The sequence below is a fragment of the Urocitellus parryii genome, chromosome 7 (genome assembly GCF_045843805.1).
Source record: "Urocitellus parryii isolate mUroPar1 chromosome 7, mUroPar1.hap1, whole genome shotgun sequence".
NCBI lineage: Eukaryota > Metazoa > Chordata > Mammalia > Rodentia > Sciuridae > Urocitellus > Urocitellus parryii.
This window is the reverse complement of record NC_135537.1, coordinates 130,242,030-130,270,008: the sequence shown is the minus strand read 5'-3', so window position 1 is coordinate 130,270,008 and position 27,979 is coordinate 130,242,030. Positions and strand designations below refer to the sequence as shown.

General features: G+C 38.4%; 1 long non-coding RNA gene and 1 pseudogene across 3 annotated transcripts in view; one reads left to right on the top strand and one right to left on the bottom strand.

The window, feature by feature from the left end:
* Window positions 1–5,827: 5,827 nt before the first annotated feature.
* LOC144255764 (uncharacterized) overlaps window positions 5,828–27,979 on the top strand; it is a 52,515-nt gene continuing 30,363 nt past the window's right edge. For 2 of the 3 annotated variants that reach the window (XR_013343927.1, XR_013343928.1), the window contains exons 1-2: window positions 5,838–5,900; window positions 21,873–21,935. This is a non-coding gene — a long non-coding RNA (uncharacterized LOC144255764). Of the gene's footprint in view, window positions 5,901–21,872; window positions 21,936–27,979 lie in introns of all 3 variants that reach the window. The other variant, XR_013343929.1, reaches the window with a different exon arrangement.
* Window positions 20,947–21,199, bottom strand: LOC144255800 (acyl-CoA-binding protein pseudogene; annotated as a pseudogene).

Below are 27,979 nucleotides of genomic sequence, written 5' to 3'. Positions count from 1 at the left end.
TGAAGTGGACCACTGCTATGTTCTCACTGTGATATCTTTTCTAACAACATTAATCCACCCACAAAATCTAATCCTAAAGACCCCACCTCAAAATACATGGAGCTTTGGAATTTTATACCCATGAATTGTTTTTCTGATGGAGGTGGGGGATGGGACACAAACATTCAGTCTGTAGCATCTCAGACCTCAATACAACTAGAGGTGGGAATAGTCCAAAATTAGCTTATCACTGGCTCAGTAACATCATCAAGGAATCAGATTCTTCCCAGAGTTTCCATGTATTACCCCATGGTTTTAACTTTTTTCCTCTTAAAGCTGCAGTTTAAAATATTGCATGTAGGCTAGCAATGTGTGGGTATAAATGAGTACATCTCTTCCTCTGCATTCTCCTTAGCAATAAGGGTATCTTCCCCCACAGGTCCCAGAAAATGGCACCTCACCTGAGGCCAGAATTTTATCATATATGTAAGATTAAACCAGCCACTGACAAGGGGTGTGGAACCACCATGATTGTCCTGCCTCTGGGACTAGGCTGGAGTCAGCCTCACCTGAAGTACACAATGATATGGAATAGAGGAGATTCCAAAATACTTAGGGCCAAATAACAAGAAGGAAAAAAAAATCGCAGTCCATGTTGCATAGAAAAATCAAGAGTAATTGCTAAACTGTCTATGAACTCACAGCTGGTTCTTGAAGAGACTTAGGGAGGTTGGAAAACCAAAGATTACAATGGAAGGGTTCACTCCTGGGAAACTGGTGTTTTTGTTTATTACTATTGATGCAATTTGTTCTCTCTGATTTTTACCACCAATTCCTCCCTCCACCACATGTAACACAAAAGAGTAGGAAAAAATACCTACACTCTGTACGAAGAGCCTGGCATAATTTTTGGCATGAAATGGGCATCAATGTAGCAGCAATAAATAAATGTGTCTCTCTTTCCCCAGCCTAGATAACTACAGCCACATCCTAACTGGTCTCCCTGACTGCAGAGAAGGGCATTTTTCTAATATTCAATTTGGATCTGAACAAATGTTCCTGCCCTCAGGACAAAGTCTTGTGTCCTTAATCGGGAACACAAGATCTTTTATCCAATGAATCCAGCCTGGAAACTGCATCTTCAGAATTCTTATTCATGCATCCTCAGTTCCAGCCCTGCTAGAGGGATAAATGATTGAAGGAGGAGTAGGCAAGGACTCAGTTAAAAATTAGATGTAACATCACACCAATAAATTTAGAGGAGACATTGAATGAATTTCAGCAACCATCTTCTAATTAAAAAAAAAAAAACCTAAGTAAAATAGGCCTATAAGAAAACTTCTTAAATTTAATAAAGGTCATTTCTCCAAAACAGCAAATAGTCTAACAACAAGAAAATCACTAACTCTATTTCATTAAAAAGAGTAAGCAGGGTACCCATTATTACCATTATTATTCAACAGTGTCCAGAAGTTGTAGCAAAAAAAAAAAAAAAAGTACAAAAAAGAAAGCACATAATTATAAGACTGAATACCTAGAAAATACAAAGATTCTAGTATGAAAGTATCAGAATTTATAAGAAAATTTGGCAGGGTGGCTGAATACAAGATATATAAATGTAAAACAGTAGCTTTCACATCCTTTGCTATATCCATAGGGCAGCTAATGTTCCTAAAACCTTCCCACTAGAAAATGCTGAAAAGTGGGTAAAAAAGAAAAACATTCATTTCAAATTAGTAAAAAACTTAGCTAGAAAGAAAGGGCAATTCTTAAAGGTGAAGCATAAATCCAGGCAGGTAAACTGATGGAGACTGAAGAGTTAGATATAGTACTATGGAGTTTCAGAGTGAATCCCTGCGTGAGTGGCAAGAGGCAAATTCAGGTCCACGTGAGGTGGGGAGTCAGATCATGAGAATAGGCTCAAGAAGAATCATAGAAAAGACAAGAAGGAAGCTGGTTTGTCTTGGCCTCACCTCTGAAGAAGAAAACAGCAACCCTGTAACAATTAATAACCAGAAACCACCTGTCCCCAAGCAGGAACAGGGTACAACTACATACCACATGTGAGGTCCAGGAAACCTCCAACCAAGTATTTTCTTAAAGCAGTACCAGATTGGAAAACCCCAGGCACCTGGCGGAGGAATATACCAAATTTTAGGAGACAAAGTTCCAAAAACCAAGAACTCATTCTTTTTTCTTTTAAATCATAAAACACAAAGAAAACTAGGCATCATGAATGTGTAAGCAGAGATTGCAAACAGCAGAATAAGACCTATGTAGCGTTTAGATACTGGAATTACTAAAATATATATATATGATAAATATATCTGTTTAAATAAATAGAAGAGAATTTGAAAACATGAACAAGAGAAAGAGACCAGAGAGCTTCCCAGTGAGGAGTGTCCACAGCTGTTGCCACCATTTCAGGCCCAGTCTATGTGCTTGAGAACAGAACTGACCAGCTGGGGAGTTGGTAGAGCAGCAATGATGTCTCAGCACATTGGTGCAAAGGTACACACATGGCAAGTCACTTCCACTCAGAAGAGTGGAGTCTCCTCCGATTCCAAACAGAAGATCAGGAGTTTGGGTTCATTACTTGCTTTACTAAAATTCTACAAAATGCACAATTTGGATACTACAATGTTGATAGAACCAGCTTCGGAGGTTTAGGCAAGGAGGTGGAGTGATTCTCAGGCAAGAAGGGTCAGAAAATGTACAACCTGATCCCACTTAGCCTTTAATGAGAGTGGTGGGGGAGATCTTGTCTTTAAGAAAGGAGACAAACTGAGATTTCAGGAAAAGTCTGAAGAACAGAGATGGAGTTAAAAAGAGAAGGCAAGATGGGGAGCAGTCTAGCTCTTTATAGGGAGATATATAGGCCTGCCACCATTTTAGTATTGGCTCTTATTTGAGTTCATGAACTAGTAAAGTTCTCGAGGGTCTTGGGATTAGTGTGAGTGGTCAAAGGGAAGGAGTATGAATGCCAAACAAGGTCACTTCCTATTCATTCATGCTCCTCTGTTAGATCAGCAGGACCACATGAGGACATTGGCGCAATAAACAGTTTTGCTGATGTATGGGAATGAGATTTTTTTTAGTTTTTCACAACTGACATATATACAATTTTTCTACAGGTATCAAAGACAGTTTAGTTCAGATAAGCACTGTGAACTTTTGGAATAGAACTGCTCCATTCCTAGTCTCAGTTCACCAAGACTGAGCTATGAAACTGGAGAGCTTATGTGTTCATTTTTGGATTAGTTAATTTTAGTGGTAGTAGTGACTTTATCTTATGTATAGAAGAGACAGTGTATTAGTCCATTTCTGTAACAAAATAACAGAGGTTGGTTATTTTATTTAAAAATAGGTTTTATTAGCTTGCAGTTTGCAGGGGCTCAAGGACATAGTATTTGTATGGGGTCAGCTCTGGTGAGGGCCTTGTGGTTGATAACATCACAATGGTGAGTTCACATACAAGAGCAAATGCATAGTGGGGTGAGAAGCCAGAGAGATTCAGGGGTTAGACTCACTCTTTTATAACAACCCACTTATGTTCGTCATATTTCCATTGCTGTGACAAAACACCTGAGAAAAACAAAGGAGGAAAGATTTATTTGGGTTCATAGTTTCAGAAGTTTCTGTACATGTTGGTTGGCTCCTTTGCTTCTGAGCCTGAGGTAAGGCAGATTATCATGGAGGTGGGAGCATATGGAAGAGAAGGCTGCTCACTTCAGAGCAGTCAGGAAACAAAGAGAGAGGGGGAAGTGGCCAGAAACAAGAGATACACCTCCAGGGCATACTCCCAATAATTTGATTCCTTCAATGCGGCCCCATTTCCTACAATTTTCATTACCTCCCAATAGCCCATTAATTATGAACTTGTTGATGGATTAATGCTATGATGATGTTAGGACATTCGTGATCCCGTTACTACCCCCAAAACACCACCTCTGAACATTGCTGCATTGGGGACAAAACCTTCAACACATGAGCCTTTGGATGATATTCTAGACTCAAACCATAACAACCACTCTTTCAGGAAATAACTCATTCTGTAGGATCAGCATTAATCCTTTCTGACTTTGCCTGCCACTAAGCTCTGTCTCTTAAAAGTTCCATCACCTCTCACATGGTCACACTAGGGACCCAACTTCTAACACAAAAATCCCTAGGCGATATATTCAAACCATATCCAAACTGTTAACAGATGGTTATCTTGCCCCCTTATTCTCAGATGGTGAAAATCAACCTGTGGAAAACTGATGGTGTTAGGAGGAGTACCTGCTGCTTATCCTGATTTATTAATGGTTTTCTTTTCTCATTCTGAAACCATTCTATCAAATGGCAACAAACTGTTCCTGTCCACCCCCATGAAGTAATCATGCAGTGTGTGAATAATACACAATAGAATTACTTTTTCACTTATAAAACATGATCAGTTATGACTCATTCTGACATTTCAAAGCCTAAAAATTCTGGGGGCACTACCAAAGGCATTTGTCTTCCTTCTAGCCAATGATTCATACGTTTTCTTCAGATTCTGTTAACCCTTGTCATTCTTTCTCCCCAAACCTATAAGTACATTAACTATAAGATCAGTGTGTATTTTCATTACAGATATAAAACTGAATGTTCAGGGCACATAACTCGGTGCCTAGCATTAACTGGATATTGGAACCACTAAGTAGAAAACTAAACACCCAGCTGTCTGCCTTCCCTCAAAACATCATAGCAGGCTTGCTAAAGATCAAACTTAGGGCCCCTGGGAATCTAGGCAAGTGCTCTACCTCTGAGTTACTCCACCAGGCCCAGTCTTTTCTTTTTCATCACAGAAGAAAATCTTTCACGGACCCCCATCAGGCTTCCAAATTCTCCAGCATCATTGGCCCAAACTGAATTATATGAGTACTCCTAAGCTGACCATGGACAAGAGAGTGGACATGCGCTAATGGGCTTCAACCAATCATAATTGCAACCCTTATTGCGAAGCAGGGCCAGGCTGCCCTGGGCAGGTTGCAGCCCTAGACTGGCTTATCTGAACAAAGGAAGGAGCAGAAAATAAGTATTTATCATAGAGGCAGAAAAGGATGGTCTGAAGCCAGAAAGAAGAATAAAGCATATAGAGAACTGAGAAAAGAAACTTTCTAGATTCCAGTTCCCTTTCCAGTCTATCTCAGAACTCTAGCCACTTCCCTGCTCTGTGGTTTCCTGAGGCTGCCTTAACAAAATGCCACAAACTAGGTGGCTTAAACCAACAAAAGCACACAATAAATATTACTTAGCCTTAAATGAGAATGAAATTATGGCACTTGCTGTTAAATGGATAGAACTGGAGAATGTTATGCTAAGTGAAATAAGCCAACCCTAAAGAACCAAAGGCTAAATGTTTTCTCTGATGTGTGAATGCTAATTCACAATTAGGGTGGTGGAGAATACAGGTCCTTATTAATAGACCTTATTACTCTATGAGTATATATGATTACATGACCAGTGTAACTCTACATCATGTACAGACAAATGAGAAGTTATGCTCCATTTATGTATAATGTGTCAAAATACATCCTACTGTCATGTACAACTAATTAAAACAAATTTAAAAATTCTAAAATGTTGGGAGCTGCCCTGGATGCAGACGCCTTTAAGTTCTGATATGCCGGGTTCTGAACAATTCTTGCGTCCAGTCTGGCAGGGCAGTGCCAGGACGAAGTAACTTGAGCGTTTCCCTAGCTCGGATAACAAGGCATGGCTCCAGGTGTAGGCATCACCCGCTGGGGTTGAGTAACACTCACCTGTTCCCTTGTAATCCTACCTCTTTGCCCTTTTGGGGATAGAATGTTCCATGGAACCTCCCCTTACAGTGGCTCTCTCTCTCTCTTTCCATGGACCCTTAAGGTTGGAGAGCCATCACAGATTTTGAAAAGGTACTTCTCTGTGTTGCATGCTTTCTTTGTCATTTTCTTAAGTTATTGGAATAGTCAAATTTTGTGAACCCATCATTAGGTCGCCAGCTAGGATAGATGATGATACTAAAAAATCAACAAAAGCATGGTGCTAGAGGAAATCAAGGTGTGGGTAGGACTATGCTTCTGCTGAAAACTGCAGAGAAAATCCTGTGTTGGCTCCTCCTGGCTTCTAGTGGTTTGCCACCAATCCTTGACTCCCAAAGACAACACTGCAACCTTTGCTTCTGTTCTGGCATGGTCTTCTTCCCTTGTGTGTCTGTCTCTTCTTAGAAGGACACCAGGCATTTTGGGTAAAGGGCACATCCTGCTCAGCATGACATCATCTTCAATGATTACATATGCAATGACTCTATTTCCAAATAGGTCACGTTCTGAGATATGGGGGCTAGAAAATCATCATATCTTTTGGAAGATACCATTCAACCTTTAATGGGTTGTATGAGACACTCTTGTATCATAAATGGTCTCTTGCATTACCTATATCTAGAAATTTTCTATAGTTTATAACAAAAGAGTCCTTGTAATGTAGAAACCAATGTCATACCATGCCTTCCAGGGTCTCATCTCCTCTTTACCTAAATCTCCTGGTCTTTAGAAGCAAGTTCATGTTCACCAAACAGGGTGATCTGTGATTACCTTAGATCAGTTTAATCTCCTTCTAACCAAAGAAAGTCCCTTTTCAGAAGGTTTTGCATGAGTTTGAAGGGTTCATTTGCAACATTAAAGAGCCACCATGAGAAGTTTCCTAAAATTAAAGAACAGTCTTCTTTTAAACTTGTAGTTTTTTCCAGACAGAAGAAAATACAGGGTTGCTTTTTTTTTTAACTTTTTAAAAATTTGTTCTTATTAGTTATACATGATAGTAAAATGTATTTTGACATACGTATATGGAGTATAGTTTTGTGCTCATTCTTCTGGTTGTACATAATGTAGAATTACATTGGTCAAAATGCAGGGGTTTTGTTGTTGCTGTTTTAATTTGTGAAAATATAGCTTTTTATTTTATTTTATATTTTTAGTTTTGGTACTAGGGATTGAACCCAGGGGCTCCTTACTACTAATCTCCACCCTCAGCCCTTTTTATTTTTTATTTTGAAACAGGATCTAAGTTGTTTAGGGCCTTGCTAAATTTCCCAGGTGGGCCCGGAAGTTATTAGGATCCTCCTGCTTCGGCCTCCCTAATCGCCGGGAATACAGGCCTACACCATCACACCTAGCTGAAAATGTAGCTTTTGAATCTCTCTTTTTTGTTCAATCTGCATCAACTGCACCAGCTTGCTTGACTTGCTTCCAGTTCAGATCCCAACTGGATTACCAAGTCTTACTCTTTGAAACCTGTCCCAATTGTACATTCTAATCTAACTCAACCCACCCCCAAATATTGCAGCTTTTCAGAACTGGGGTAACCTCCCTTTTCTGGTATCTGTGACCTGCCACATCCCAGTCTTCACCTTGACTGGCCTGGAATCGTTTTTGTCTTTGCTGTTGAGATGACAACTACAGCATGATCTCGACTCATTAATTCCAAGCTTGGGAGAATTTGTGTGAATTGATGGAAATTCATTAATTGATCTTGTTCAGTGACACTTATTTGTTTTTAATTTTTTTAAAAAATATAAGTTATGGACTAGAGCTGTAGCTCAGTGGCAGAGCATTTGCCTTGCATGTGTTAGGCACTGGGTTCGAGCCTTAGCACCACATAAAAATAAACAAATAAAATAAAGGCATTCTGTCCATCTACAACCACAAAAAATTTTTTTTTTTAAAATACAAGTGATGCCGGTAGAAAATCCAAGCAGTGCAAAGAGACCTTAAGTGACAAACCTACAGTAGATCATATCTGGAACAGTAAGTGGGGCCTCTCTATCCCCATCACCAGATCTGTGTCACCATGTGAAAGGAAAGAACCAAATGAAGAAAATAAATAGAGAGGAGAACACAGATTATTCAGGACAAACCTGCAGAGGTGGCCTGGGCCAGGCCAAGACCCATCTTCGGCTTACAGCCTGGGGTAGATATAGAGGAGAGAGGAAAGGGGGAGTTTTTGCATCTAGGTCTTTGGTAGGGGATGTCACAGAGGGGTCCTTGTGGTGTTACCTTCGAAAGGAAGCAGATGTTTTTAAGGATTTTACTCTCAGAGAACAATTTCCTTCTTATGATGATGGAGTGTCATCTGGAGTTTAGGTCGGGCTAAGTTAGAGAGATCTTGAGGGATTCTTATTCTAAGGTGGAGGATATGTTTCAAAATGACATTGCCAGTGTCAAGTTCTTCTTACCTTTTCTAAACCCTTGTTTATGCTCACTCTATTCTCACTTAACCACCATGATTCTGCCCCACCACTCTGGCATTAGTGATAACTGTCCATAGTCACAACCCCAAATTGGAGGTGGGTATAAACATAAACTATAACAAAAGAAGTCAACAAGATTTCTGAATGGATTTTCAAAACTCATAAGAAAAGCAATACTCTGAAAGCCAGGGAGGTTCTACATTGTTCTAAATTGCCTTCCTCTGACTATACCTTCCTGTGGGGTCAGGAATCTACTAGGCCATAGGGTATGCTCACCCCAAGTCATACCTACCCTTCTAGACCACCATCTGGGTACCTGGGAGCCCAGATGTTCCACCCCAAAATGACCCTGAGCCTGTATTAGGGGCCTGAGTACCTCCTCTTCCTGGGTCTATCCTCTGTATAAGCAAACCATATTGCTGGTATGTGTACCCCCAGGGCCTAGGGCACAGATAGTAGTTTGGAAGAGAATAGAGGGTATTGACTGTGCTGGGGGCATCCTCACATATGCCCCATGTTCCTGGAGATACAGGACTGCACCAGGGGAGCAGAGTGTAGTGGGAGTAGGCTGCAGAGGAACTAGCTCAGATTCCTTCAAACTGTGAGAAGGGACTATCTCTGGGGTTTGTGCCTGTCTTCTTACCTTTTCTAAACCCTTGTTTATTCTCACTTTATAAGCACTTGAGATTTTTATACATCAGGAGCCTTAGACTCCACTGATCTCTAAGGTTTTGGGACATGAGATGAAGGCAGAGAGGGGCTGGGGCAGATGTTAGGACTCCTTGGGTTGGATGGAGTTGAGGGTTGATGTTTGAACTAGGATGGGCATAGGAGTTGGTCTGGTGTTTGGGGCTAAAAATGAGGTTTTTTTTTTTAGGTCTCAGGCTGAAATTGTGGAGGTGCTCATGTTGGGTTGGATTATGGACTAAGGTTGAAAATAGACCCTCCACTGAGGCTGAGGCTGGAGTGGGATTAGGTTGAAGTTGCAGTTGAAATGAGGTTGACTTTAGAGACAAATTTAGAGCTGAGGTTGGAGTTTACGTTTGGGTGAGGGTTTGGTTTCAGGCTGGGCCTGAACTCGAAGCTGAAGTGGAGGCTCAAACTAAGGTGGAGACTGGGATTGTGCTGGTTTGGGCCTGTCCAGTCCAATCTGGAAGCCAGTAGAGAGAACGGAGCCTCAGTCTCCTCTAAAGAATAATTCCCATTCTGCGATCTGTACTCCCATTTATTTCCATCTGAAACACAGTCACCCTCATCCTACTTGCCCCAATATCCTTTCTGCCTCCCCAGCCCACTTTATCTGCATAAATCTGGAGAATATAATTGCAGGTTTTCTCAGGCAGCACAGGTACCAATGTCAGGAAATTCTAAAGGGAGGGCAATAGGTGGGGCTGGATCCTTCCTGTCTCTGTGCGTAAGGACCCAGAATTCTGGTCAAGATCTTCTAGTCCCTGACTATGGACAGTAAATAGAAAAGGAACTGGACCTCAGATTGAGGATGTGTGTAGGTGGCAGTGAGAGATAAGCCCTGCTTGTTGTCTTCCTCCAGGGTATCCCTTTCTCCTCCTTTCAGCCTTCCCCACCCCTGTCCTGTCTTCCTCATTTTTGTCATTATAGAGAAAGGTGGTCCAGAAGGGATCATAGGTACAGTCTATTATTTTCTTCTCTTGTCATATTCTTTCTTACTTTCTGCCTCTGAAGTTCCCAGAATCGTTAGATAATGTCTCCCGGGTTCAGGAGAACCCATTTCCCTTCTCTTACATAGTGCAGACAGACCCAGGCTCTTAGGCTCTGAACATCTGACCCAGCATCATCAGGTGGTCTAACCATAAGGCTGGCCCACCTCTAACCTTTCCTCTACACAGAAGTAAAAATCAACCAAAGACTCAAGACCTTGGGGAGAAGGTGGAGAGACAGTGATGAAGGCTAGGATTTCCTGGCCACAACAGGAGGGGAGGAATTGGGAAAACAAGCACATTTTTATTGGTATCCAATCTTTGATGGAGATTATGCCAATCATTTGCCTTACATAACCATTCGATTTCCACAAATATCTTGGGAGGAATTTTGGATGATGGACAAAGAAGTCTCCAAGTCATTGTATGACTTATACAAGACCATAAGACTCATAAGGGAGATACCCAGAAGTCTTATAGTTTGGATCTTGAATGCCCCCCACCAAAGGCCCATATGTTGAAAGCTTGGTCCCTAGCCCATGGCACTATATCAGGAAGTGGTGGAACCTTCAGGAGGTGTGGCCTAGTGGAAGGAAGTTAGGTCATTGGAGTCAGGCCCTTGAAGGGGATATTAAGACTCTCTTTTTCATCTCTCTTTGCTTCTCAGCCAGCAAGAGATGAGTAGCTTCCTCCTCTACAGATTCCTACCATGATGAACTACCATAGACCCAAAGACAACTGGGCAAGTGATCATAGACTAACATCAAAATATATACTCATTCCTCTAAGGACAAATTACTGCTTCCTTCTAGATGGATGAGTTCCAATGTAGTTACCGCCATAGGCAAATGGCTGAGGATTGATGCCATAACAGGGATTCAGTGTTGTTCTCAATCTTTGTAGGTTGGACACTCAGCTGCAGAATCAGCTATGTCAATCTTGGAGAAGAAAATCTGTGTTTTGAGCTAATTTATAGCCTCTGTCCCTGCTGCCATGGTAACTCCCCACATGGGACCAGCACTGCAGTGGTTGGATAAAGTAGACTGACACTCAGAAACGAGGTCATCTGATCCAACTGATTATTGTCTTACCTGTCACTGTGCTTTGTGGGCATATTCATGGGATACAAATATCTTCACTCTTTATGTTCATTTTGAGATGTGGGAGAGCCATTTATCTCTCCCCCAAGACAACTTGCCAACAATTTTTCAATGTTATTCTTCTCGAGGCTGTTCGTTCACCAGCTAGTGAACTCACTCAACTGCTGCCTATGAATCAACTTAGATCCATATTTCAAGCCACATAGCCTTCTACCCCAAATGGATAAACAAATATGCCATGTGAAGATCTTCCTACTGAGAGGACGTCCTATCATTGTTGTTTTCTAAGGCATCCCTAAGTCAGGCTGTACCGCAGCTGCCCTCCACTTGTGTATCGTTGTTAGCACAGTTTGAACAGCCATCGTTAAATCAGGACTATGCTTTATATTCTTCTCTTAACTGATTAGATAGAACTCCCTAGAGGTCCTAGAAATATGAGCCACCTACCAATGCAACAGCACCTGCTGGACTTGCCTGTATGTATGAAATATTTCCATTTTAAAAGTGATTGCAACACACGCCCAATTCTTTGGTTTTAATTATTAGCTAAAGCCTAGATCAGAGTGGGCATTTGGGGGCTGTATAGTCAGTTAAAATTTTATAGTTAGGCATTGGATCTCTTTCAATCCCTAGGAACAAGCTCAGGAACTGATTTTCAAATGAAGAATAGTTGTCAATAAAAGAGAGTAGGACCTAATTCCAAAGTTCCACTATCTGCAATGTGAATCTCATACTTAAATTTGCCAGAGGTTCAATGCTCAACTTGTCATAGATATTTCCAATACCACTGAGTATGAACAGTTTTAAAGCCTAAATAGTGTTTTTAAAAAATTGTACCTTAGCAGAATACAACAGACATGAGTATGTCAATATGTAAATCAATGGAAGTGTAACTGATGTGATTCTGCAATCTGTATATGGGGTAAAAATGGGAGTTCATAACCCACTTGAATCAAAGTGTGAAATATGATATATCAAGAACTATGTAATGTTTTGAACAACCAACAATAAAAAAAAGAAGATAAATAAACATGCCACTATTAAATTTTTTTAAAAAATTGTACCTTGCAGCTTGGATCTAATACAGAGACTTTTCCTGCCCTAGGCCCATTATCAAATTGAAAATCTTATGTTGAAGCAACAAACTTAGATGTGCTATACATTTTTCCAATAGTCGAAAATATTCAAAGCATATTGTTCTGTCCTCCTAATGATAAAGCAAGGTAAGGCAATTTGCCTCTAACTTTGAAGTATATCCTGACATACCTTACACCACTGGAGTATTTTCTGGATTTATCTCCCCTCCTCTGGAATGAATGTGACTTACAAAGACATTAGAGAGTGCTTATTATGTGCCCCAGAAAAGCTAATACATCTGGAGCATTATTTACAACTCTGTGACAACTTAAGTTTTATAATGTGTATAGTCATTTTCTAAGATCCATCTGATTTTCATAATGGCCAAACAGGCAACATAATGGGGGATGTAGCAGAAAGTTAGCAAACATAATATATTATTATGCAATTTTGTGCAACATTAAGGTGATAAAAATCCCATGTGCCCTCCAGATTATATCATGATAGAGAACAATAGAGTTGACTGTGCCATACATTATGGTACAGAATAGTAAAGTTGATGTATATAAAATAGTGAAGGTGTTCTGCTGTCCTTGTTACATGAAAGTAAATTGTTTCTGATTATCTTTGTAGATAGAGATTTAAAAGAAAGCATTTGCTAAGTGAATAGTTGCATATCAGTGTCAGTGAATGTATTGAATTGCTTCAGTAAAGACTATCTTGAACCTTATTTATAACTGTATGACAACTTAATTTTTATAATGTTCATAGTCATTCTCTAAGATACATTCAATTTTTGCAATGACCAGACAACTTCATTGGTGGTGTGACAGAAATCAACCAATCCTGCATTTTTCTAAGCCCTAATACTTTTCAAATTCCTCCAATTATATGGTTTTGTTTTGGGGCTTAATGTCTTGGTGTTTCTTTCTTTCTTTCTTTCTTTTTTTCTTTTTCTTTTTGGTACCAGGGATTGAACCCAGTGGTGCTTAACCAGTGAGCCACATCCCCAGCCCTTTTTTATATTTTATTTAGAGACGGGGTCTTGCAGAGTTGCTTTAGGACCTCACTAAGTTGCTGAGGCTGGCTTTGAAGCCACTATCCTTATGCCTCAGCTTCTTGAGCCACGGGGATTACACTGTGGCATGCACCACAGTGCCCAGCTTCTTGGTGTTTCTGATGGCTATCACTTGGCTCTTCATCCCACAGTGTGAAGCAGGCTTAATCAAGTAATAGTTCTCACTTCAGCTGTGTTGCTGAATGTGATAAGATTTATGAAACTTCAGTTTTATTGCATATAATCATTGGCTTGAAGAATGCTTTAATTTCCGTTGTAATAGGAAAGAGTATTAGCAAAATCAGTTGTGGTAGCACATGACTGTAATCCCAGTGGCTCAGGAGACTGAGGCAGGAAGATGATATGCCCCTTCAGCAACTTAACAAGGCCCTAAGGAATTTAGTGAGATCATGTCTCAAAATAAAAAATAAAAAAGGGCTAGGGATATGGCTCAGTGGTTAAGCACCCCTGGATCTCATCCCCAGTACTAAAAAAGAAAGAAAGAAAAAAAAATCTGTCTCAGTTCTCATTCACATGACATAGAAAATATTAACTTAGAATTTTGCCTCAGGGCTACTTAATTCTCCCATTTTATATTCTAGCATAGTTCAAAGAGATCTGGATTTTTCTGGACATTCCACAGACACTACACTGATCTATGTCATCATGCTAATTGGACAGGAGGACAAGATGTGTGTCTGTTGTACTGGAAGCTTCTGTAAAGCACATGAACTACAGAGAGTGGAGAGGGATAAACCCTACAAACACCCAGGGACTAACCACTTCAGTTAAATTGTTAGGGTTTGCTTTTTTTTTTTTTTTTTTGGTCCTTAGGGTTCTCATGATTGGGGAAAGATATCCCCTCTAAAGTAAAAGAAAAATTGCTGCTCTTTGTATTTTCCTCCACCACAAAGAAGAAAGTACAGTGCCTGGTAGGTTTTTCTGGGTTCTGGAGGCAACTAGGAATACACTGTGGTTAATATACAGGTGACACTGAAGGCTGCCATCGTTGTATGGGATCCGGAGCTAGAACAGACACCGAAGCAAGTCAAGATGCAATGCATTCAGCCTCGATACTTGAGCCACAGACTCTAGGTTTGGGATGGGTCATGGGTAAAATGGAGCTTATGGCATGCTCCTGAAGAAATAGCTCTTGACATGTTACTGAGACCTGGAAGAGATGGAATGCTTGACCACAGGACACCACATGACCCTGTATCTGAAACTTCCCATTATAAGCTGGGTTCTGTCAGGCCCAGCAGGTCACAAGTCCAGCTATTGTCCATTGTCAGAAAGAAATGGAGTTGAGCCTAAGCAGGACCAGACCAAAGGTCACAAATGAACTACATGAGCAAGTAGTCCACACCGCCATATCACTACCACATTTGAACCAGTTCTCCTTCCCTCGTTTGAAGTTGGTGAGGAGCAGGAGGACTCAAGTTTGGCCTATGGATGGGTCAGCTTGACACTTGAGTTCTAGTTAAAAAGGGATGGTAGGGGCTGGGATTGTGGCTCAGAGGTAGAGTGCTCGCCTAGCACACATGAGGCGCTGGGTTTGATCCTCAGCACCACATAAACATAAAATAAAAATATGTGTCCACCTATAAATAAAAAATAAATATTAAAAAAGGGATGATAACTGTATTACAGCCACATTAAGGGGAGATTCTGCAAGGTAGTAGAGAAGGAAAACCTTCCCAATGGGCAGAGCTATCAGCCATGCATTAGGCTATTCACTTTGTGTGTAAGAAGTGGCCTGGAGTAAGGATATAAAATAGAAATCCTTGGTAGTTGCCAATGGCCTTCTGTCTGGTTGGAGGTCTGGATGGGAAGGACTTGAAAACCAGAGACAAGGAAATCTGAGGACAAGGGATATAGAAGAATATATTAGAGTACACAAAGCTTATGAAGGACCAGTGGTCACCAGAAAGCGACATCAAGGAAGAGGGGCTAACAAAATGTAGACAAAATGCCTCAACCAGTTGGCATTAGCCAGCCTTCTTCATTGGCCAGCCCAGAATTGTCAGGATGGGCACATGAACAGAGGGGCTACTATGGGCCCATCAGCAGTATCCCACTTCCCAGGGCTGATCTAGCTACTGCTGTTTTTGAAAGTCCAACTTCTCAGAAACAGAGACCATCTACAAGAGTCATCCAAAATGGCCCTAGGTCTCAAGAAAAACAGCTAGCCACTTCTGAAAGAAAGGAAAACATTTTTGTGACCTCGGATTAAGCAAGGATTTATTTGATATGATACCAAAAGCATAATCCATAAAAAATTAATTGGACTTTATAAAAATTAAAGCATTCACTTTGGATAAATTAATTGTATAATCAAGATCATGCTTAAAGCATCATATTTGAGAAAATGATCAGGTGTGAGAAATCCACCCTGAAGGATTAAGAATTGCATTTTCTGTGTGGAGCCAATGCCCACAAACCTACTTAGGCCCTGATTGTTGTATGACACCACTTAGCTTAGATTTTCTGATAAAACTACAGACTTATATGCATTCATTACTACTTCATGCTGCATCTATATAGATGAATTAATGATTCAGAACAAATTACAGCCTTTTTTTTTTTTTAACTGAGGATTGAACTCAGGGGTACTTGACGACTAAGCCACATCCCCAGCCCAATTTTGTATTTTATTTAGAGACAGGGTCTCACTGAGTTTCTTAGCACCTCACTGTTGCTGAGGCTGGCTTTGAACTTGTAATCCTCCTGCCTCAGCCTCCTGAGCTACAGGGATTACAGGGGTGCACCACTGTGCCTGGCAAATTACAGCCATTCTTAGCGATCAAGAATATCATTTTCAGATTATGTATGATTAAAAGGGGGACTTTTAGAAAAAAAAAGTCTAAAACAGAGATAGGCAAGACAATGAATGCATATCTTTAATTACTATACTAAAATAATTTTTTAAAACAACTAAAGTCTAGAGTTATCTCTTTCCAGCTGGAGTTGTGGCTCAGTAGTGAAGCTCTTGCCTAGCATGTGTGAGGCACTGGGTTTGATTCTCAGCACTGCATCAAAATAAATAAAATAAAGCCCATTGACAACGAAAAAAACTTTTAAAAACGAATTATCTTTTTTTTACTTACTACTTTATATAGATTTAGTATATTTTAATAATCTATTAAAAAGCTGATAACAAGGGAAATTATTCTTATCCAATAACAATGCAAATGAATTCTGTCTGATCGTACATGTATGAAGACATGAATTGGGTGTCAACCTACTTTATACACAAACAGAGATATAAAAAATTGTGGTATATATGTATAATAAGAATTGTAATGCAAAAAAAAGTACACGTATAAAGACATGAATTGGCATGAACATACTTTATATACAAAGATATGTAAAATTGTGCTCTATATGTGTAATAAGAATTGTAATGCATTCTGCTGTCATGTAATTAAAAAATAAAATCAATAAAATAAAATAAATAAATAAAAAATAAAAATACCACATAAAAGCATGATTTTTAAATAAAATTGCCACATATAGACTGCCAAAAAATTCTGTCTGATCAAAAAGATAGATAATCCAAATATTATACTTTTATTGTCACTTAGGGCAAGTAAGTTTTGTACTTAATTAAACAACCTTATTCCAGTAATCTTTTTTTCAATTACTATCAATATTTCCGTCTCTCCTGTGAGTGACTATCTTTGACTTCCTCACTAATGGTTTAAGTAAATTTTAACTCATTTTAAATATACAACTTATTAGTTAGAAAATTGAATACATGTGAGAAGATACAAAGTAAAATGGTAAGGAGAAATTTCTTAATTTTATCTACACTTGATGTTATTATATTGACACCTTAAATATGCAAGAAATTAAATTTTTTAAAAAACCTGCTAGAATTAACAAGAGAATTTGTCAATGTGGTTAGATACAAGATCACTATAAAATATTAGTTATTTTTACAGCAAGCATTCTTAATGTGTAGACCATGGACTCCTTCAGATCCCTGGAGTCTTGTCAGGGATCCACTAGGTTAAAATCATTTTTGTAATAATATTTATCATCCAAAACGCCTCTTAAGGTGCTTGTGGGAGTCAATGGTTATGTAGGGTAAGTGTCTGACACAATTCCCATCAGAGATTTGATGCTCAATAAATATTTGCTCCTTTCCTGGTTCCTTCTCCTTCCTTTAATCTTGCCAAGAAATCCTAGTCTTTGTCACCCTCTTTCTTGCTTCTGAGTAGAGTGAGGAGATGGAGCCAGAGCTGGGGAGCTTGATAGCTGAGGTCCCAGAGGAAGCAGAGATGCTGGAGACTCAGGCTAGGATTGAACAAGAGCAAAGAATGAGTTCCTCTAAGCCTTGCGTGGGGGTGCAATGGTACAGACACCAACAGTTCTGGAAAGTGTAGAGGCAGGAAGTGAAAAAAAGGGTGGAGTAGAGGAGAAACAATAGACTGCATGCTTAGTCCACTCTGGTCCAGCTCCCCTTCCAGATGTTAAAAATGAGGAAGTCCATGTGCGAAGGATGCAGAAAAGGGAACACTTGCACGTTGTTGATGGGAATGTAAATTAGTACAGCCCTTAGGGAAATCAAAAAAATTAAATAATGAGCTACCATATGATTCAGCAATCCCACTAATGAGAACAGTGTTTCAAAGAAACATCTGCACACCCTCCCATGTTTATGGCAGTAATGTTCACAGTAACCAAGAAATGGAAACAAACTAAGCATCTATCAAGTGATGAATAGATGCAGAGAATGTAAAAGGGGTGAGATCCTGTCCTTTGCAACAGCATGGACAGAACCGGAGATCATTATGTTAACTGAAATAAGGCAGGTACAGAAAAGCAAGTACCACATGATCTTATTCATATGTGGAAACTAGAACAGTTGATCTTATTGAAGAGACAACTGGTAGTTCCCAGAGGACAGAGAGAGTAACCAGGAGGATGAGACTGGGAAAAGTTGACTGATCGGTACTAAGTTACAGTTGGATAGAAGCAAGAAGTTCGGGTGTGCTGTTGCACAGTAGGGTGACTAGAGGTTAAGATGATATACTGTATATCTCAAAAATCTACCTGAAAGAATTCTGAATATTTTCACCAGGAAGAAATATTAAAGCAAATAAAGATGCTTAGCCTGATTTGAACATTGCCTAATATATACATGGTACCCCATTTACTATGTAAAATTTTTGCTTTTATGCATCAGTTTTAAAAGACATTTAAAAATATATTTGAAAACAGTTGCATTTGTACTGATATGGGGGAGCTCAAAGGGGAAGAAAGTAGACACACATTGGAAGAAGAGAGTCTTGATCCCGTGCTCACTACACCTATATATATTTTGTACAGTTTCTCCATCTCAACTCATTCTCCTTTTAATTCTCCTTTAAAGACTCACTTTAGTATGGGGGCAGGAGATGTCTGGTCTTTTGCACTAACTTTCTCCAACCTTCTCTCCCTCCACCATTCACACTCTCCACCCAACGCTCCAGGATTCAGCCCTGACAAAGGTGACTCTGTTGCCTGCAATCAAGTCCTTTGAACTTTCTATAAGTGACAAGGTTAAGGAGGAAAGAAGGAGAGAGAAGGCAGACAATGTTAGAGGCAGCAGGCTGGGTGGGGGAGGAATTTGGGGCTTTAGTTGGATTCTCTTCTTATATCTGCTTCTTTTTTTAATTTTATCTTTTTTCCTTTAATTTTTATTGTTGGTTGTTCAAAACATTACATAGTTCTTGACATATCATATTTCACACTTTGATTCAAGTGGGTTATGAACTCCCATTTTTACCCCGTATACAGATTGCAGCATCGCATCAGTTACACATCCACTGTTTTACATATTGCTATACTAGTGTCTGTTGTATTCTGCTGCCTTTCCTATCCTCTACTATCCCCCATCCCCTCCCCTCCCATCTTCTCTCTCTACCCCATCTACTGTAATTTATTTCTCCCCCTTGTTTTCTTTGATATAAGGAGAGTAACTAAGAACAGAGTTGGGAGGAAGAGCATGAGAAGAAGATTAACTTTAAACAGGGGTGAGAGGTGGGAGGGAAAAGGAAAGAGAAGGGAAATTGCATGGAAATGGAAGGAGACCCTCATGGTTATACAAAATTACATACAAGAGGAAGTGAGGGGAAAGGGGAAAAAAAACAAGGGGGAGAAATAAATTATATCTGCTTCTACATTGAATCTGTTATAGCATATTGCCTTGGCAAAAGTTTATGAAAAAAGAATCTAGACTTAACACAAATAAGTAGTTGGAAAAGGGACTAGTACTTTAGTAGCCTTTCAAGATAATTGTGGATGGAAATGAGGATGTAACTCAGTGGTAGAGCTCTTGCTTCAAATGTTTGAGGCCATATATGCAATCCCCAGCACTAAAAATAAAAAAGAAAGAAAAAAATAAATGTCTCTATTTTTTCTTTAATACTACCTAAAACTCAAGAAGTGGTAATTTTTTAAAAGTTGCAATATTGACTCTGACACCACATGAAGAAATTTTTAAAATAGACATCTGCTATAGACATTTGCTATCTGTAAATCTTCTTTGGTGTAATGTCTGTTAAGGTCTTTGCTCATTTTTTGATTGTTTATTGTCTTACTGTTGAGCTTTAAAGAGTTTTTTGTGTCTCTTGGATAACAGTCCTTTATCAGATATGTCTTTTGCAAATATTTTCTCCCAGTTTGTGGCTTGTCTTTTCCACTCTCTTGGCGATGTCTTTTGCAGAGCAAATATTTTGAAATTTTATCAATCTTTTCTTTCATTGTGCCTTTGCAGTTGCATCTAAAAAGTCATTTCCAAATACATCCAAGGTCATCTAGGTTTTCTTCTATGTTATTTTCTAAGGTTTGTATAGTGTTGCATTGTATATTTAGATCTGTGACCCATTTCGAGTTCATTTTTGTAAAAAGTGTAAAGTTTGTGTCTAAATTAATTTTTTTCATGTGGATATCCAGTTGTTCCAGCACATCTGTTGTTCTTTTCTTTTCTTTTTTTTTTTTTTTTTTTTGGTACCAGGGATTGAACCCAGGAGTGCTTAATCACTGAACCACATCCCAGCTCTTTTTATTTTTTTATTTTTAGACATGTTCTCACTAAGTTGCTTAGGGTCTTGCTAAGTTGCTGAGGCTGACTTTGAACCTGAAATGCCTCTTGCCTCAGCCTCCAGGGTCACTGGGATGATAGGCATGAGCAACTGCACCCTACATAGCCTTTACTCTTTTGTCAAAGATGGGTTGACTACATTTACATAGGTCTATAGTTGGGCTCTCTATTCTGTTCAATTGATTCATTTTTCTTTTCTTTAACCAATATTACACTATCTTGATTACTGTAGCTTTACCGTAAATCTTGAAATCAAACTGAGTGTCAGTCTTCTAAATTTGTTCTTTTTCTTCAATACTGTATTGGATTTCTGGGTCTTTTGCCTCTCCTAATAAACTAGTGAATCAGGTTGCCAATGTACACAACATAACCTGCTGGGATTTTGGTTGGGATTTTATTGAATTCATAGATAAATGGAGAGCATCTGACATCTTGACAATATTGAATCTATGAACATGGAATATCTCTCCACTTAATTCTTGTTTTGATTTTTTTCTTTTTTTAAGTGACAAATATATTTTTAATTTATCTCAGATAAAAGCTAGTTGGAGACAGTTATTTCAGCCCTTATTTAGTTAAAGCTGTACCCTGAAAAGCCTTGATAAACTGAACTAATAGGTTATCTTCAGTACTTCACATCATGCACAGTATTAGAAGAAAAAAAATCATATCAGTCTAGGTTAAATGTGGGACATGAAGGCCAATCTAATCTCTTAGCTTGCATATTTTTTCTTTAGCTCTTCTATATTGTTGAAATAGATTCCATGGCATTTTTCTTGGAAGTCCCTTTCAGCTCATTCCTACTTGGCCTTGCCTTTGAGATCCGACATTCCAGGTCTTTCTGCACTTAAGTTGCCTGAAGTTGCTTGTTTGTAGCAGCTATAGAAAAAAATAGCTTCTCATGAATGGTTTGGTCTTGGGGTGCTTAACATCTTCTGCAGCTTTCCCAAATATAGACCAAGACATGTTGGAGGGATGGCAGAGATTCCCAGGAATCTGCAGAGAAGGCAAGGAACAGGAAGCAATAGCTTTAAATCTAACCTACAAGTGCCTCTTTGATTTCCATCATCAGTTTTGCATTCTCCTCATAAAAATCTTGTACATATTTTGTTAGATTTATACCTATTTTACCTTGGGAAATGCTAATATAAATGGTATTTTGGGTTTTTTTTTAATTTCAAATTCCACTTGTTCATTGCTGGTGTAGAGGAGAGTGATTGGTTTTTGTATATTAACTGTGTCTACTGCAACCTTGTTACAATCACTTATTAGTTCCAGGTGATATTTTGGTTGATTCTTTCAGCTTTCTACATTGACAATCGAAGGCAGTTTTATTTTTTCCTTTAATCTGTGTACATTTTATTTCTTATTAACATCTTATTGCATCTTCTTGGACTCCTAGTACAAGGTTGAAAAGCAGTGGTGAGAAGGGGCATATTTGATGCAATCTAATATGATGCTAATATGATACAATCTAATATGATGCAATCTCTAAGACTTTTATAGATATTATTTATCAAGTTGAGGAATTTTCCCTCTATTCCTAGTACTGAGAGTTGTTGTTGTTATTGTTGTTTTATTTTATTTTTTTTAAAGAGAGAGAGAGAAAATTTTTTAATATTTATTTTTTCGTTTTCAGCGGACACAACATCTTTGTTTGTATGTGGTGCTGAGGATCGAACCCGGGCCGAACACATCCCAGGCGAGCTCACTACCACTTGAGCCACATCCCCAGCCCTGTTATTGTTGTTTTAAATCATGTATATATGTGGGATTTTGTCAAATACTTTTTTTGAATATTGATATGATCGAATGATTTTTCTTCTTTAGCCTGTTGATATAATGGACTACTGTTTAATTATTTTTTTTCCTAGTCAGGGTCTCTTTATGTTGCCAAGGCTGGCCTCAAACTCTTGGACTTAATTGATCCTCCTGCCTCGGCCTCCCAAGTAGTAAGGAATATATGCATATGTCCCTATGCCTGACTTACACACTACATTGTTTTTCAATTTTTGAACCAATCTTGCATATTTAGAATAAATCCCACTTAGTTGTGATATATAATTTCTTTTCTACATTGTTTTATTTAATTTGGTAATATTTTGCAGAGGATTTTTATAGCCATGTACATGAGAGATATTGGCCTAGAGTTTTCTTTTCTTGTAATATCTTCATCTGGTTTTTGTATTGGTTAATGTCAGCCTCATAGAATGAGTTAGAAAGTATTTACTCTCTATCTTCTGAAAGATTGTACATAATTTTGGAATAGTTTCTTCTTTAATGCTCAGTAGGATTCAGGAGTAAACACACCTGGACTTTCTGCTTTGGAATATAATTGATTATTTGTTCAATTTCTTTAATAAATATAGTCTTATTCAGATTTTCTATTTCTTTTCATGTGAGTTTTGACAGATTGTGTCTTCCACAGAATTGGTCAGTTCTTGTGGGCATAAAGTTGCTCATAGTATTTCTTTTGTTCTTTTTTTTTGGGGGGGAGGTACCAGGGATCGAACTCAAGGGCATTTGACCACTGAGCCACATCCCCAGCCCTATCTTGTATTTTATTTAATAACAGAGTCTCACTGAGTTGCTTAGCACCTTGCTTTTTGCTGAGGCAGGCTTTGAACTCAGGATCCCCCTACCTCAGCCTCCCAAGCCGCTGGGATTACAGGCATGTGTTGCTGTGCCCGGCTACTCATAGTATTTCTTGATTATCTTTTTAATGTCCATGGAATCTGTAGTAATGTCTCCTTTTTTATTTCTGATATTATTTGTTTCTTCTCTTTTTTTCTCCCTTCAGCTCTTAGAAACTTACAATTTGTATTGATCTTTTCAGAAAACTAGCTTTTGACTTCATTGATTTTCTTCCTATTGATTTCCTATTCATTGTTTTGGCTTTAATTTTTTACTTATTTTCTTCTGGTTACTTGATATTCAATGTGCTTCTTTTTGCTAGTTTCCTAAGGTAGAAACTTTTTTTTTTAATTGGTTGTTCAAAACATTACAAAGCTCTTGACATATCATATTTCAAACATTAGTTTCAAGTGAGTTATGAACTCCCATTTTTACCCCAAATACAGATTGCAGAATCACATCGGTTACACATACACATTTTTACATAATGCCATACTAGTAACTGTTGTATTCTGCTATCTTTCCTATCCTCTACTATCCCCCCTCCCCCCCATCTTCTCTTTCTATCCCATCTACTGTAATTCGTTTCTCTCCTTGTTTTTTTTTTCCAATTCCCCTCACAACCTCTTATATGTAGTTTTTTATAACAATGAGGGTCTCTTTCCATTTCCATGCAATTCCCCTTTTCTCTCCCTTTCCCTCCCACCTCGTGTCTCTGTTTAATGTTAATATTTTCTTCCTGCTCTTCCTCCCTGCTCTATTCTTAGTTGCTCTCATTATATCAAAGAAGACATTTGGCATTTGTTTTTTAGGGATTGGCTAGCTTCACTAAGCATAATCTGTTCTAGTGCCATCCATTTCCCTGCGAATTCCATGATTTTGTCATTTTTTAGTGCTGTGTAATACTCCATGGTGTATAAATGCCACATTTTTAAATCCATTCATCCATTGAAGGGCATCTGGGTTGGTTCCACAGTCTAGCTATTGTGAATTGTGCTGCTGTGAACATCGATGTGGCAGTATCCCTGTAGTACGCTCTTTTAAGGTCTTCAGGGAATAGTCCGAGAAGGGCAATAGCTGGGTCAAATGGTGGTTCCATTCCCAGCTTTCCCAGGAATCTCTATACTGCTTTCCAAATTGGTCGGACCAATTTGCAGTCCCACCAGCAATGTACAAGAGTACCCTTTTCCCCACATCCTCTCCAGCACTTGTTGTTGTTTGACTTCATAATGGCTGCCAATCTTACTGGAGTGAGATGGTATCTTAGGGTGGTTTTGATTTGCATTTCTCTGACTGCTAGAGATTGTGAGCATTTTTTCATGTACTTGTTGATTGATTGTATGTCCTCCTCTGAGAAGTGTCTGTTCAGGTCCTTGGCCCATTTGTTGATTGGGTTATTTGTTTTCTTATTGCTTAATTTTTTGAGTTCTTTGTATACTCTGGATATTAGGGCTCTATCTGAAGTGTGAGGGGTAAATATTTGTTCCCATGATGTAGGCTCCCTATTTACTTCTCTTATTGTTTCTCTTGCTGTGAAAAAACTTTTTAGTTTAAGTAAGTCCCATTTGTTGATTCTTGCTATTAACTCTTGTGCTATGGGTGTCCTGTTAAGGAATTTGGAGCCCGACCCCACAATATGTAGATCAGAACCAACTTTTTCTTCTATCATACGAAGAGTCTCTGATTTGATATCCAGGTCCTTGATCCATTTTGAGTTAACTTTTGTGCATGGTGAGAGGAGGGGATTCAGTTTCATTTTGTTGCATATGGATTTCCAGTTTTCCCAACACCATTTGTTGAAGATGCTATCCTTCCTCCATTGCATGCTTTTAGCCCCTTTATCAAATATAAGATAGTTGTAACTTTGTGGATTAGTCTCTGTATCCTCTATTCTGTACCATTGGTCCACCCGCCTGTTTTGGTACCAGTACCATGCTGTTTTTGTTACTATTGCTCTGTAATATAGTTTGAAATCTGGCATTGCTATACCACCTGATTCACACTTCCTGCTTAGAATTGCTTTTGCTATTCTGGGTCTTTTATTTTTCCATATGAATTTCATGATTGCTTTATCTATTTCTACAAGCCATGCCATTGGGATTTTGATTGGCATTGCATTAAACCTATAGAGAACTTTTGGTAATATCGCCATTTTGATGATGTTAGTTCTGCCTATCCATGAACAGGGTATATTTTTCCATCTTCTAAGATCTTCTTCTACTTCTCTTTTTAGAGTTCTGTAGTTTTCATTGTATAAATCTTTCACCTCTTTTATTAGGTTGATTCCCAAGTATTTTATTTATTTTTTTTTGAGGATATTGTGAATGGAGTGTTTTTCCTTATTTCCATTTCAGAAGTTTTGTCGCTGATATACAGAAATGCCTTTGATTTGTGTGTGTTGATTTTATATCCTGCCACTTTGCTGAATTCATTTATTAGTTCTAGTAGTTTTTTTGTAGACCCTTTTGGGTCTTCTAGGTATATAATCAAGTCATCCGCAAATAGTGATAATTTAAGCTCTTCTTTTCCAATTTTTATGCCTTTAATTTCTTTCGTTTGTCTAATTGCTCTGGCCAGTGTTTCGAGAACTATATTGAATAGAAGTGGTGATAGAGGGCATCCCTGTCTTGTTCCAGATTTTAGAGGAAATGCCTTCAATTTTTCTCCATTCAGAATGATGCTAGCCTGGGGCTTAGCATAGATAGCTTTTACAATGTCAAGGTAAGTTCCTGTTATCCCTAGTCTTTCTAATGTTTTGAACATAAAGGGATGCTGTACTTTGTCGAATGCTTTTTCTGCGTCTATCGAGATGATCATATGGTTCTTATTTTTAAGTCTATTGATATGGTGAATAACATTTATTGATTTCCGTATATTGAACCATCCTTGCATCCCAGGGATGAATCCTACTTGATCATGGTGCACAATTTTTTTGATGTGCCTTTGTATCCGGTTCGCCAGAATTTTATTGAGGATTTTTGCATCTAGGTTCATCAGAGATATTGGTCTGTAGTTTTCTTTCTTTGAGGTGTCTTTGTCTAGCTTCGGAATCAATGTGATGTTGGCCTCATAGAATGAATTTGGAAGAGCTCCCTCTTTTTCTGTTTCCTGGAATAACTTGAAAAGTATTGGTATTAATCCTTCTTTAACGGTTTTGTAAAACTCCGCCGTATACCCATCCGGTCCTGGGCTTTTCTTGGTTGGTAGTCTTTTGATTGCTTCTTCAATTTAATCCATTGATATTGGTCTGTTCAAATTGTGTGTGTCCTCCTGACTCAGTCTGGGCAAATCATATGTCTTAAGGAATTTATCGATGTCTTCACTATCTTCTATTTTATTGGAGTATAGGTTTTCAAAATAATTTCTAATTGTCTTCTGTATTTCTGTAGCATCTGTTGTGATATTGCCTTTTTCATCCCTTATGTTAGTAATTTGATTTCTCTCTCTTCTTCTCTTTGTTAGCATGGCTAAGGGTCTGTCAATCTTGTTTATTTTTTCAAAGAACCAACTTTTAGTTTTGTTAATTTTTTCAATAGTTTCTTTTGTTTCAATTTCGTTGATTTCCGCTCTGATTTTAATTATTTCTTGCTTTCTGCTGCATTTGCTGTTGTTTTGCTCTTCCTTTTCTAGGGCTTTGAGATGAAGTGTGAGCTCATTTATTTGTTGGTTTTTCCTTTTTTTGAGGATTGACCTCCAGGTAATGAATTTCCCTCTTAAAACTGCTTTCATTGTGTCCCATAGATTCCGATAGGTTGTGTCTGTATTTTCATTCATCTCTAAGAATTTTTTTATTTCCTCCTTTATGTATGTCTTCTGTAACCCTTTGATCATTCAGTAACATATTGTTCATTTTCCATGTGATATTGAATTTTCCCTTCCTTCTTTTATCATTGATTTCCAGTTTCATTCCATTATGATCAGATAAAATGCATGGTATTATCTCCACCCCTTTATATTTACTGAGGGTTGCCCTATGGCATAATATATGGTCTATTTTTGAGAAGGATCCATGTGCTGCTGAGAAAAAAGTATATCCACTTGATGATGGTTGATATATTCTATATATGTCAGTTAAGTCTAGGTTATTGATTGTGGTATTGAGTTTTATAGTTTCTTTATTCAACTTTTGTTTGGAGGATCTGTCCAATGGTGAGAGAGGTGTGTTGAAGTCACCCATAATTATTGTGTTGTGGTCTATTTGATTCTTGAACTTGAGGAGAATTTGTTTTATGAACTTCACAGCACCATTATTAGGTGCATAAATATTGATAATTGTTATATCTTGTTGTTTAATGGTTCCTTTTAACAGTATATAATGTCCTTCCTTATCCCTTTGGATTAATTTAGTCTTGAAGTCGATTTTATTCGATATGAGGATGGCCACCCCTGCTTGCTTGCGAGGACCGTGTGCGTGGTATATTTTTTCCCAACCTTTCACCTTCAGCCTGTGTATGTCTTTTCCAGTCAGGTGTGTCTCCTGGAGGCAGAATATTGTTGGATTTGTTTTTTTAATCCATGTTACCAGCCTATGACGCTTTATTGGAGTGTTTAAACCATTAATGTTTAGAGTTACTATTGATATATGGTTTGTACTTCCAGCCATGTTTGATTATTTATCTCTTTTTTTTTTCAGTTTAGTTTGTTTCTCCATGATTTGCTTTCCCCCCTCCGTCTGTCTTTACTGAGGTACTTCCCACTGTTGGCTTTGGTTATTGTTTTTCATTTCTTCCTTGTGGAGTGTTTTGCTCAAGATGCTTTGCAATGCTGGTTTTCTGGCTGCAAATTCTTTTAGTTTTTGTTTATCATGAAAGATTTTTATTTCGTTGTCGTACCTGAAGCTTAATTTTGCCGGATACAGGATTCTTGGTTGGCATCCATTGTCTTTCAGTGTTTGGAATACGTTGTTCCAGGATCTTCTTGCTTTCAGCGTCTGTGTTGAAAAATCTGTTGTTAACCTTATTGGTTTACCCCTGAATGTAATCTGCCTCCTTTCTCTTGTAGCTTTTAATATTTTCTCTTTGTTCTGTATATTGGATATCTTCATAACAATGTGTCTTGGCGTTGGTCTACTGTGATTTTGTATGCTCGGTGTCCTGTATGCATCTACAATTT